Source organism: Dermochelys coriacea, chromosome 3 (assembly GCF_009764565.3).
Source record: "Dermochelys coriacea isolate rDerCor1 chromosome 3, rDerCor1.pri.v4, whole genome shotgun sequence".
NCBI lineage: Eukaryota > Metazoa > Chordata > Testudines > Dermochelyidae > Dermochelys > Dermochelys coriacea.
The window spans coordinates 13,928,435-13,939,075 of NC_050070.1; the positions used below are offsets into that span (position 1 = coordinate 13,928,435).

The following is a 10,641-nucleotide window of genomic DNA, read 5'->3' on the forward strand; positions in this document are numbered from 1 at the left end:
CTGCTGGCTACCTTCTTGGCCCCATGATGGTTTGTTTCTATCCAAGTCTTCCATGGCCTGGCCCTCCACACAGGTCACTTAAAAGTCCAACGCCCTTCCAGGGTAACAAAAGGTCCAAGTGTAAGTCCAAATAAATTCTTCTGCCCCTCTGGGGCTACCCTGAAGTCCTCTGCTTTTATCTCTGGGCCCTGCAGAGTTTCTCCTTTGTTGCTTCTGCCCCATCACGTTTTCTTCACTGCTTCCCCTCACCAGAGATTCGAGCAGTTTAACTCCAGGATCTCACTACTCCTCACAGGCCCTACAGCAAGGCTTGCTCCCGAGAAACCTAACCTCCTCTTTCTCCTCCTCCCTGTGGGTCTCCTCTTGCTTCTCTCTCCTGGGTCACTGCCCTCCGACTGCACTCACAGCTCTGTTTAAGGAGGCCTCTCTCTGATCCCTCTACAGCTGAGGTTGGTCATTATAATTAAATCTCCAACACACTCAGCTGGAAGACAGCTGTCTGGTCCCAGGCAAAGATAAATCCAGCTTGCCTTGAAAGGCCAGCCAGCCTGTGACACTCAGTACTCAGCTGCTCTAGAATAATAATAAAAATAATACACCACCTAGTTTTTACATAGCATTTGTCATCCAGAGATTTCAAAGTGCTTTACAAAGGGTATGTCTACACAGCAGCTGGGAGCACGCTTCCCAACGTGGAAAGACAGATATGAGCTAGCTTTGCTCAAGCTACAGTGCTAAAAACAACAGTGTGGCTATGGTGGCATGGATGGCAGGTTGGGCTAGCCACCTGAGTACAAAGCACCCTGAGCCCCTGTGACATCCCTGGGGAGCTAGCCCGAGCTGCTGCTCTGCTATTTTTCGTAAGGTTGCTCAAGCACGGCTAGCATACATCTGTCTACCCATGCTGGAAAGAATGTTCCCAGCTGGTGTGTAGACCTAGGACATTATCACTTGTTTACAGAGGGGGAAACTGAGGCACGGGGGGTGAAGTGACTTCCTAAGGTCACGCTAGTGCTGCTTTAGAGCCCCACTGCTGGAACTGCCACATGTGCATAATAGAGCAGCTGCCCCATAGGGATGCTTTGATTTTAAGAGCAACTCTGTGAAACTAATAGGGATGGTCAAAAATATTCTTCTTAGGAAATTTTAAAAATGTATTTTGTTTGTTTCATTGAAATTTCCCCTGAATTTTTAGTGTCTTTTAATTAAAAGAAAAAAAGAAACATTTTCAGTTTTCTAAAACCAAGTTCGGTTAACATTTTTGGTTTTCAGAAACTTTTTTGCTAAAAACATTCAGGTTTTTGGTAAAAATGTTCAGGTATTGGCTTCTTCCAAATGGCAGAAAATTGCATCTAGACTGAAGTTTTTGTGTGAAAATGTTCAGCTTCGACAAAAAGCCAGATTTTATTATGTTTCAACAGAAAAATGTCAGCCAGCTCTGGAAACAAAAGCTGTGAACAGCAGGTAGGTTAGGATTAGGATGATGCTAAATTCAATGGACTTATTTTTAGTTCCTCTTATTTCAAAGTGAGGCAGTGATCCAGGAGCCATGATGCCAGCACAGCCGCAGGTCTGGAAGCTTATCAATCTTGTTCCTTTTGGACCTCTCACGAGAACAGGCTTTTCTCTGCGAGAGTTCCTGTACTTTGGAGGGACCAGAAATACTACAAGAATGTGGGGCATATCGGCATCAGCCCCAAATAAAACCACAAAGTGCAGAGGGATTTGAAAATTCAAGCATCCCTCTCCTGCCCCCCAAAAAGATTTTTTTTCAAAGTTCCAAAAAAGATTCCGGTGCAATTTTAGATCTTTTTTTTAAAAAAAACTTGTTTACTCATTCCATTGAATCTAAAAGGGCAACCCCTCTACCCAGTCCTTGGAGCTATTCTTGGCTGCTATGAGCAGGGAGGGCAGTTTATCAGGGCAGATACAATTAACATTCCCGCTTTCGCTGTATTTCTGGACTCAAGGGACAAATCAGGAAACTTTATGTCAGCAGGAATGTGAACAATAAAGGCAACGTTGGTCGCATGTTAGAAAACTGTTTCGCTCCCTTTTTAGTTTTTTGCCCAGCAGTATGATGTGTTAACAATTTTGGTGGTTTAACAGTTCACACTTCCAGCACGTTTAGCCATTGGCACATGGGGTTTTTATGCCTTTAACAGTTTTCTTCATTAAAGTGGGTTCCACGGTGTCTTAAAAATTGTTTTCCTTAGACTGCGTGTTTGTTATTTTATATGGTGCAGTTGAAAAGCAGCCCAACATCTCGGCCTTGAAAAATGCACACTGCAGAGATGAACCCAGAAAAGGCAACAGGATTAGCAAAAAACCAAACCCATATTCTGTTAAGAACTGCTGATTGCACTTTGAAGTTTTCTGTTCTAATTGCTAGGAGCTTCTTAATTCATTCTGAGTTTGGGAAAACTAACAGCAAATATAAGTGCTGCAAGAGAAACCCCCTTTCTCCAAGATTTTTTTGAAATGGCTTTCATCCCCCTTACAGTCCCCTAAAACTCCCTGAAAGGAACAGTGCTGGCATTTTATTTTTGAGGAGCTTGCAGGGGGTGGACACGGAAGGGAGAAGGGGGGTAGTTATTTCTGTAGAATGGGGTCTGGTTCTTGTCGGCACAAGAGACACCCAGGTGTTTTCACAGCAACCCCAGCACAGGGACCTTTTGGAGCCGATCTCAATTCCTGTTTGCCAAACTACACTTTCAAGAGGTGTCAGGTATCGAGAACCTGTTCCAAATGCCAAGCCAAGCAATGAAGTAAAAAAAAAAAAAAGAAGAAGAAGAAGTGGGGGGAGGGAAGGAAGAGAAGGGTTGGGAAAAATATTCCTTCGAGAAGAAAAAGGTAGTTGTTCCAACTTGGCTGGTTCTTTTTAAAATAATTAGTTAAGCAGTGTATAAAAACAGGTAAGTCTGTTCTGTATTGCTCAGGGACTTGGCAGGCCCCTTTCCTTCCCCACGTTAGTGGAATTTTTGTGAACCACTAGTTCACAGGACAAGGGAAGGGAATTGTATCACCATGACCTAAGGCAACCCAACTTGTAAGGTTAACCATAATTTTTTAAACTAACATGACCTCTGTTAACCCTTCCACTCCAATCTTTTTTTTAGAGAGAGAAACATGTTTACAAAACCTCTAGAAAGAAAAAAAAGCAACAAAACCTGGTAGCAACAACCCCCCCCCCTTCTTTTTCCTCTGTGTTTGCATCGATAACCAGTGTTTACGGGGTCTCGGTGCACTAGGTCTAAAGACTTGGCTTTCCAATGAGTCATGGAATCATAAAATTAAGCCATGCTGGGAAGCCAAAAGAATTCTGTTTAAAGTGTGCATACAGGAATTTTCACGTCTGGCTGTCTGAGTCGCATGTTCTCATAGTCAACATGATACATCCTTTTTTTAATGATATTGTTGGACTGCTTTATTTTATTTCACTTACTCATCCCTCTCTCCTTGTTCTGCAAAAGAACTCAGGCCATTCCTTCAGCTGGGAAGCAAGGCTGAGCAGCCTTAAGCCCCCCCCGCCCGCTCATGACAATATCTGAAATCCAGCCACTGATGCCAATACCAGCACTACTGTGGCCAGCTGGAAGCAGTGAAGAGTCATGATATATGCAGTAGTCAGCTCCCCGTCAAAGCTTGGATGCCGCATGCACCCTAACTAGAATGTGTCAAGCTCCGAGAAACCTGAGTCTGCCTCAGAACTTAAGTAGCCATTTGTGATCTACACAAACCCACCGGATCAAAAACAGACAGCTGTCAGCCATTTAGCACAGCTTTTTCCTGATAGCCTATAACTACCTATTTTCATTTGAGATTATGCTGGGACATAATCTGGGCACTTTGTGTGTATATGTATGAATAGTTGGACTTGAACTCATCTTGGATTGTGCCATTTGTCATTTGAAGAATTGTTGTCTAGTCTCTGGAAGCTATGCTGATCTAAGCCAGCTGAGGATCAGGATGCCTGAATTTACACACACACACACATATAAGAAATTATTACATTAAAGAGAACTGAAGGTAAAAAAATAAAAGTATTAAAGGTAAAATCCAGGAGCCAGATCCTCAGCTGGTATAAACTGGTGTAGCTTCAAGACACTTTATTAGAAATCTGGGCACTAATTACCTTTCAAGTGATGTCTGGCACAGCTTTCTAGTTTAGGATCAGTTCCAGTCCAACTATTTTTTTATATACTGTGACAAAGTGTACTGGGCCCTAAGCATAGCAGGCTCAGTTCAAAGAAGCTGCAGAGTCTGAGCAGATCAATTCCTGGCTCGGACTAGAAGGGATAAGATAGAGGAACTCTCCTAGGAAGGAGGCCTGGGACAGACCCTGTGCAAACAGGGAACAGACCAAAGAACCCAGGGACTGTAACCCAAAGGTAATGGGTGAAGGTGATAGAACCAAGGGGGAAGCAGCCACATCTATTAAAGGAAGTGGCATGTGGCTGCTATTTGCAGGGTGCAGCTCTCACCTTGGTACTCCTCTGATGCTGGCCCACTGTGGGCCAATCTGGCCCACTAGGGTACATTAGAGTGGTCTGAATGCATTTCTCTGCTAGTCCAAGTGAACCTTTGCAGTGGATCCTGATCACTATGTTGGATGGTCTTGTAGAGCAGTTCAAGCTGTATTTGTTCCTAATGCTCCTTTCCATTTGCATGTCATCATTTCATTTTATGGGCCACATGGCTCTGACTTAATCATTTGTTCCCTGAAACAAAACAAAACAAAAAAGTTACAGACTTTATTCAGTTATAGAAACATGAGGAACAGAAACTGCCGATGGTGAAAACTAACATCATCCCATGCACCAGCTTCCAAGGATAGTTCCTCTAGAGGTACGTCACTAGAGGCTCGTGGGTGTGGGTGTGTGAGAGATAGTTTCCATACTTACTCATTTTGTGTTTCTCATAGGAAAATACCCCTGCTGCAGCTCTCACCAAATATACAGCAGCTCTGAGAGTGAAGAAACCACTGTCTGGTTCTGCAATACTTGTTCAAAACTGGGGAGAAAAGACCAAATCTACAACCAATTTTCCAATCCCTCCCCGCCCCTGCAACACAAGTTTAGGAGACTCAGGTAAAATAGACCCTGGATCTCAACACCCCTGATTTTGGAAAACAAAACATCAACTGATGAGGTTTGCCCATTTCCACCCAAGTATTTTTATTTAACATTAATATTGCAGTTGGGACTTCATTGTGCTAGGCACCACTACCATAGTCACATTAGAACCTCTGTGTAAGATGTCCATGTGACAGGGTGCAGGAGTACTACCTAGCCCTGGTGAACAAAGAGTTAACTGCAGCTCAGCTTCCTACTCACTTTGCACAGGTGCTCAGGGGAAGTATTACAAGGCTGGCTTGTGTGGAGGAGAGTGTCTTTGGGCAGGTAGGACTCCATACCCCGACTTAGGGGTATTATAAACACTTACCCAGAAGGAAGTAAACTTGCTGACTGCAATTATGCATTTTCTTTCCGCTGAGTCATTCCACCACCTACCAGGACATTAATTCTAGGTGGCTGGGGTAGAACCCAGACCCTGGAGGAATGCAAAGAAATATGAGGCATTAACAATGGTGCAGAAGCAGGTAGTAGTAGGGTTGCCACCTACCTAATGGCTGGAAAGCAGACCCTGGAGGCCCTGCCCTCTTCTCTGCCTCTTCCCCCGCAAGCCACTGGTGAGCCACATAAGCAGCCTGACCCCTGGAGGTGGCAGCGGCAACTGCTGCTGTACTGCCTCCTTCCTTCCGCTTAGGGTTGCCACAGATCAAAAAACTGGACATCGGGGCTTGTCAAATAGCACCCGGACACAAGCCGAAACTTGCACTGTCTGGGTGAAAATTGGGCAGGTGGCAACTCTAAACAGCAGTAATATTACTATGTTATTGGGGCCTTCTGGCCCAGTTGCACTAGGCATTCTATGAACATACAGGGAGAGACAGCCGCTACCGCAAGATGTTTACAATCTAAGCAGGCAAGACAGACACATAGTGGGAGGAGAAACTGTGGCATAGCGAAGAGAACTGTCTTAAACAAAGCCACCCAGCACAGCAATGACAGAGCCAAGAAGAGAATCTGGGTCTCCTGACTCCCAGTCCAGTGCCCCATCCACTAGCCCATGCTGCCTCCCACTTCCTAACGACACGCTAAAATCTCTGCCTAACTTACATTCCTGTCCATTCAGATCAGCCCCGACTAGGTTTTCTCAGCTGTAACAGAGAACTGCACATGTAAAAATATTTATTTGGTCTTAAAACTATTGCTTTAATGAAAAACTCTCTCCTTTTCTCCGCCTTGCTTGGAACACCTTGAAATGACATCAGAGTCATGAAGGATACGAGGAAGGTCTGGAACATCTGCCCTATTTCTCTCTTCGTCCACCTTTTTTCACTGAGTCAGATTTAGCTAACGCATCCAGCATGTGCTGGGATTCTCATCCTTACTCCTTCGACTCTAAAGTGAGAAGGGACGAGGGCTGAAATTTGTTCCAGGCCTCAGTTTATATTAATACAGCATGTGCACATTTGAAAATCTCCCTCGTTCACTGAAAAGGAACAATTCTAAACATTGAGGCTGAGATTTTCAAAGCTGCCTAAGGGATGTTGACATCCAGTTCCAATTTAAACTACAGTCTCTCTATCTCTGAAATATCAGGCCATAGATATCCCTGATTGGGCCCCAAGATTAGTGGATACTTTTGACTCTAATGTCTCTGTGCCTCCGTCTCCCACCTATAAAATGGTGACAATATATGCTCTCTTTCCCACAGCAGTGTTGTGAAGGCAAATCCATTAATGTTTGTGAAGCACTCAGATATAATAGAGAAGAGCACCACTGAATAGGCCAGGAGAAAATTAACTGTTCTATATTCACAGCAGAGTTGGAATAGTGTACAGAAAGTGAGGCCCAGAGCCACACACTGCTCAATGAGGAGAAAACAAAATACTGACTAGCTGCCCACTAAGTGAGCATCATCCATTCTGTGCACTGAGTGATGCAGGGCACCTGCAGAAAAAATAGTATGTTTACAATATACTATTATATAATATAATTAAAACTGTCTCAAAAAGCATAAGCACAAGGGGGCCAAATTAAAGTTGCACCGGCAGCCTTAATTCCGGCACTTCCTAACTTCTGAGTGCTTGACTGTGCCACCTGAAAAATCTTTTAATGTAGTTTTTTGTGTGTAATTTCCTAGGTTTTCAACAAACAAGCAGAGGAATTCTGGGTTCTATTCCAGACTCTGAAGGGAGCGTTCGCTAATGGTTACAGACCCTTGAGCCTGCCCTTCCAAAACTGGCTCCTTCAACTCGGGCCCCTCCAGGTGTCCTTGTCCCAGTCTGTCTTCCCTCCTTCAGCTCCATGTCCCAGTCTCCCACCTCCTCATCCTGATCCAAACCCTCCCAACCCCCTTGGCTTCATGTCCTATTCCCCTCTCCAGTTTCTCATCTCAGTCCTCCGCACCTACCCCAGGCTTTTTGTAACAAACTCCCTCCCAGCCCCGCAACCTTTTGTCCTAGTCTCCTTCCTTACCACTACACGCCAGCTCCTCACCCATTTTCATTTGAGCCAGGCTGCCATTTCCTTCTTCTTCACGCTGTCTGTGCAACAGCCAGGGCAGTACTGACAGCCCACGAGAAACTCAGTTCCTGTGGTTAGCACCGCAATGGGAGGAACAATGTCAGAGAAAACCTTGCTCAGCTTCTGCAATCCTGGGCTAAAGCATGCTTGGTGCAGAGGGACTCTTTGGAAAATTCAGCTGCCAAGCCCCAGTGTGTCTCTACTGAGCATGTGCACACTAAGATTTTTTTTTTTCAGCGGCTGTTAACTTGGCAAGATTTGGATGGATTTTTACAGGGATGGCAAATGGGAACAAGACAAATTGCCCCTGACTACCTCCCCCACCACCACCAAATTTCAAGTCCCTGCTCTAAAATATGGGGGGCACTAGAACTTCACAACAAAAATAAGAATTTTTTAACATGGGCAAAATGATGGTGTTTTTCCCCTCCCTTACTTTGTGCCAATAAATGACTGGTCCATTTTGACTGAAAATTTCAAATAAAATCCAGGCTCAAGACAACACCCAGAATGGAAAAGGTCAGGTAGATTCCTAGGGGAAGATGCTGAGGTGCCTGGAGAAGGGAGGCAACGGGGGAAAACCTACGACACCAGAAGCAATAAAGAGGAGCTCTTCAAGATCTGATTAGTTTCCTGGGCAGACCCTGAGGTAAAGCCAGTAAGAGCACTTCAGTGGAGCCTGAATGGGATGGAAGACTTATTAGCTTATTTGGACTTTCAGTTAGACCTTTTTGTTACCCAAGAAGGAGTTTTGAACTTTGTGACTTGGCTAAAGGGCTGAGCCCTTGAACACCCCTGAGAGGCAGATGGCCTACAGGAAGGAGGTGCTGGAGCAGAGGATACCAGTGACATTACACCCCGACGTAAGGGGTGATCTAGTGGTGAGTGCACCCCATAACATTGGTCTTAATGTTGCTGGACACTTTCCATTTTATTAACAATAGACATCCCGACTTGTGCTGTCTATAATGCCACTTCTAATTCAGTTTAATGAAATCTTTCATCACTAAGGTTGCCAGAGAACATTTATTATTAATTTCCAATCCACTAGCTATCCACTGAAACTACAAAGGTTGGGGTCTACTAGGAAGGCCTTGTGGTTATGGCACTGGCCGAGGAGTTCTGTGTTCAATTCCTAGTTCTGCTACAGAGTCCCTATGAGACCTTGTTTAAATCAATTCATCTCTGTGCCCTAGTTTTCCACCTGGAAATGGAGTTTATAATGACTCCTTTCTACCACTTTTTGTCTGTCTTGTATATTTAGTTTGTAAGTTCTTTGTAGCAGAATTGATCTGTTACCACATGTGTACAGGGACTAGCACAGAAGGCCTCTGATCTTGACTGGGATCTCAAGATGCTGTTGTAATACAAATAAAAATCCTGCCCCCACAGAAGTCAATGGCAGCAGCTGGCCCATCATGAGGGCTAATAAAAATTAATTCCTGCTTCCTCAGAATGTAATGTCAATCATTTAAATCCAGCCAAGAGAGGATACTGAACACCACCAACAGTTAGCAAAATTGAACAGCCCCAGCTTGGAGTCGGGAGAAGCAGAGAAATAAATCTGCATACCAGCCAAAGTGATTTCTCTGAATGAACTTGAGCCCAACAGTAGCATATAGGCACAAGTATAAGACCAAAACCAGCATTGTCTTGGAATCCACAGCTCATCTGGACAGTATTAGAGAAACACTCACTGAACATTTTGTGAGTGACATGTTGGAAAAGAATTGAACCAATTTATAGCAGTATTGAAATGTCCCAAACACAGTAGCTCTGAAAACAATGAAATAAGAAGGAACACTGTTAGTCCATTGGGTCAAATCAAATACTACCGGCAGCAATACAAATGGCAGTAGTGACTGAGCCACTGTCTCTGGATATCTATACAGTATGTGAAAACCCATGGCTGACCCTGAGCAGTGCTGTGTGTACTATACCACTCCAAACCCAAATGATATTTCTCATTGATCTCACTATTTCAGGGGAGATTTTTTTCAGCTGTGCCTCTACCACACATTGGCACACCTCCAACCAGAACACTGTATAACTCATTGAAAGTTGGGTGAGGTTTATCATGGGAAAAATAAGACTTCTTTTGAATGGGATGCGTGAAGGGGAAAGGTAAAAGTTAACAATAAAAATGTAGGAAATATCACCTATCAGCGAAATAGGCACTCAGCTATCATGGTGATAGCCACAGTATAAAAATCTAGATAACCAGAAATATCCAATGTCTATGACACATAATGGCTCATCAATCTATGGCTCAACTCTCATTTACACTCTCTCTCTCTCAATTAGTATCATAATAGATCAGATCCTAGTAACTCCACGGAAATGGGTGAAGCAGTATTGATCTGCACCAACTGAGGATCTGGCCCATAGGCTTTGATATAGATACAGGCATTTCATCTCCATTGTTCCTTCAACAGCAACAGTAGATTTAGGGGTGAGGTTTAGCTAGTTGACTTCAGCACACACAGCATATTAATTCTCACTGTGCTTTACATTTTTAAAACACTCTACCAACATTAACTAATAAATTCCCACCACATCCTTGTGAGGAAGGTAGGTAAGAATTATTGTCCTCATTATGGATTCCAAACGAATGGTCCGTGTTAGTGGGTGTGACTTGACTGAAGTCAATAGGCACTCTTTTCAGAGTAGCAGCCGTGTTAGTCTGTATCTGCAAAAAGAAAAGGAATACTTGTGGCACCTTAGAGACTAACAAATTTATTAGGCACTCTGTTAACATGGTGATGAGCTTGGTGTAAATACTCAGATTAGATAGATGAAGACACTAGTGGTAAATTCAGCTCATAGAGGTAAAATGGTCTTCCCAAGGTCAAACATGGAATTATTGGCAGAGATGGGGTTTCAGGCTCCAACTCTAGGCTCAGTCCAATAGTGTGTTATTGCTAAGGTTAATTGTTAAGCACCCCCTGGATTTTTACAGAATCAAGCCAAATGAAGAGAGTCAAAAGCACCCTGATATTTTCAGGCAGTATTTTCTTAGCAAGTTGCCTATGAGAAGCTCACAATG

At 43.8% G+C, this 10,641-nt stretch overlaps 1 long non-coding RNA gene across 1 annotated transcript; it reads right to left on the bottom strand.

The window, feature by feature from the left end:
* Window positions 1-1,837: 1,837 nt before the first annotated feature.
* LOC119853931 lies at window positions 1,838-5,551 on the bottom strand. The gene is made up of 3 exons (XR_005292273.2): window positions 5,446-5,551; window positions 4,485-4,721; window positions 1,838-2,286 (listed from the first exon to the last, which is right to left on the bottom strand). It is a non-coding gene; the product is annotated as an uncharacterized LOC119853931 (long non-coding RNA).
* Window positions 5,552-10,641: the final 5,090 nt, after the last annotated feature.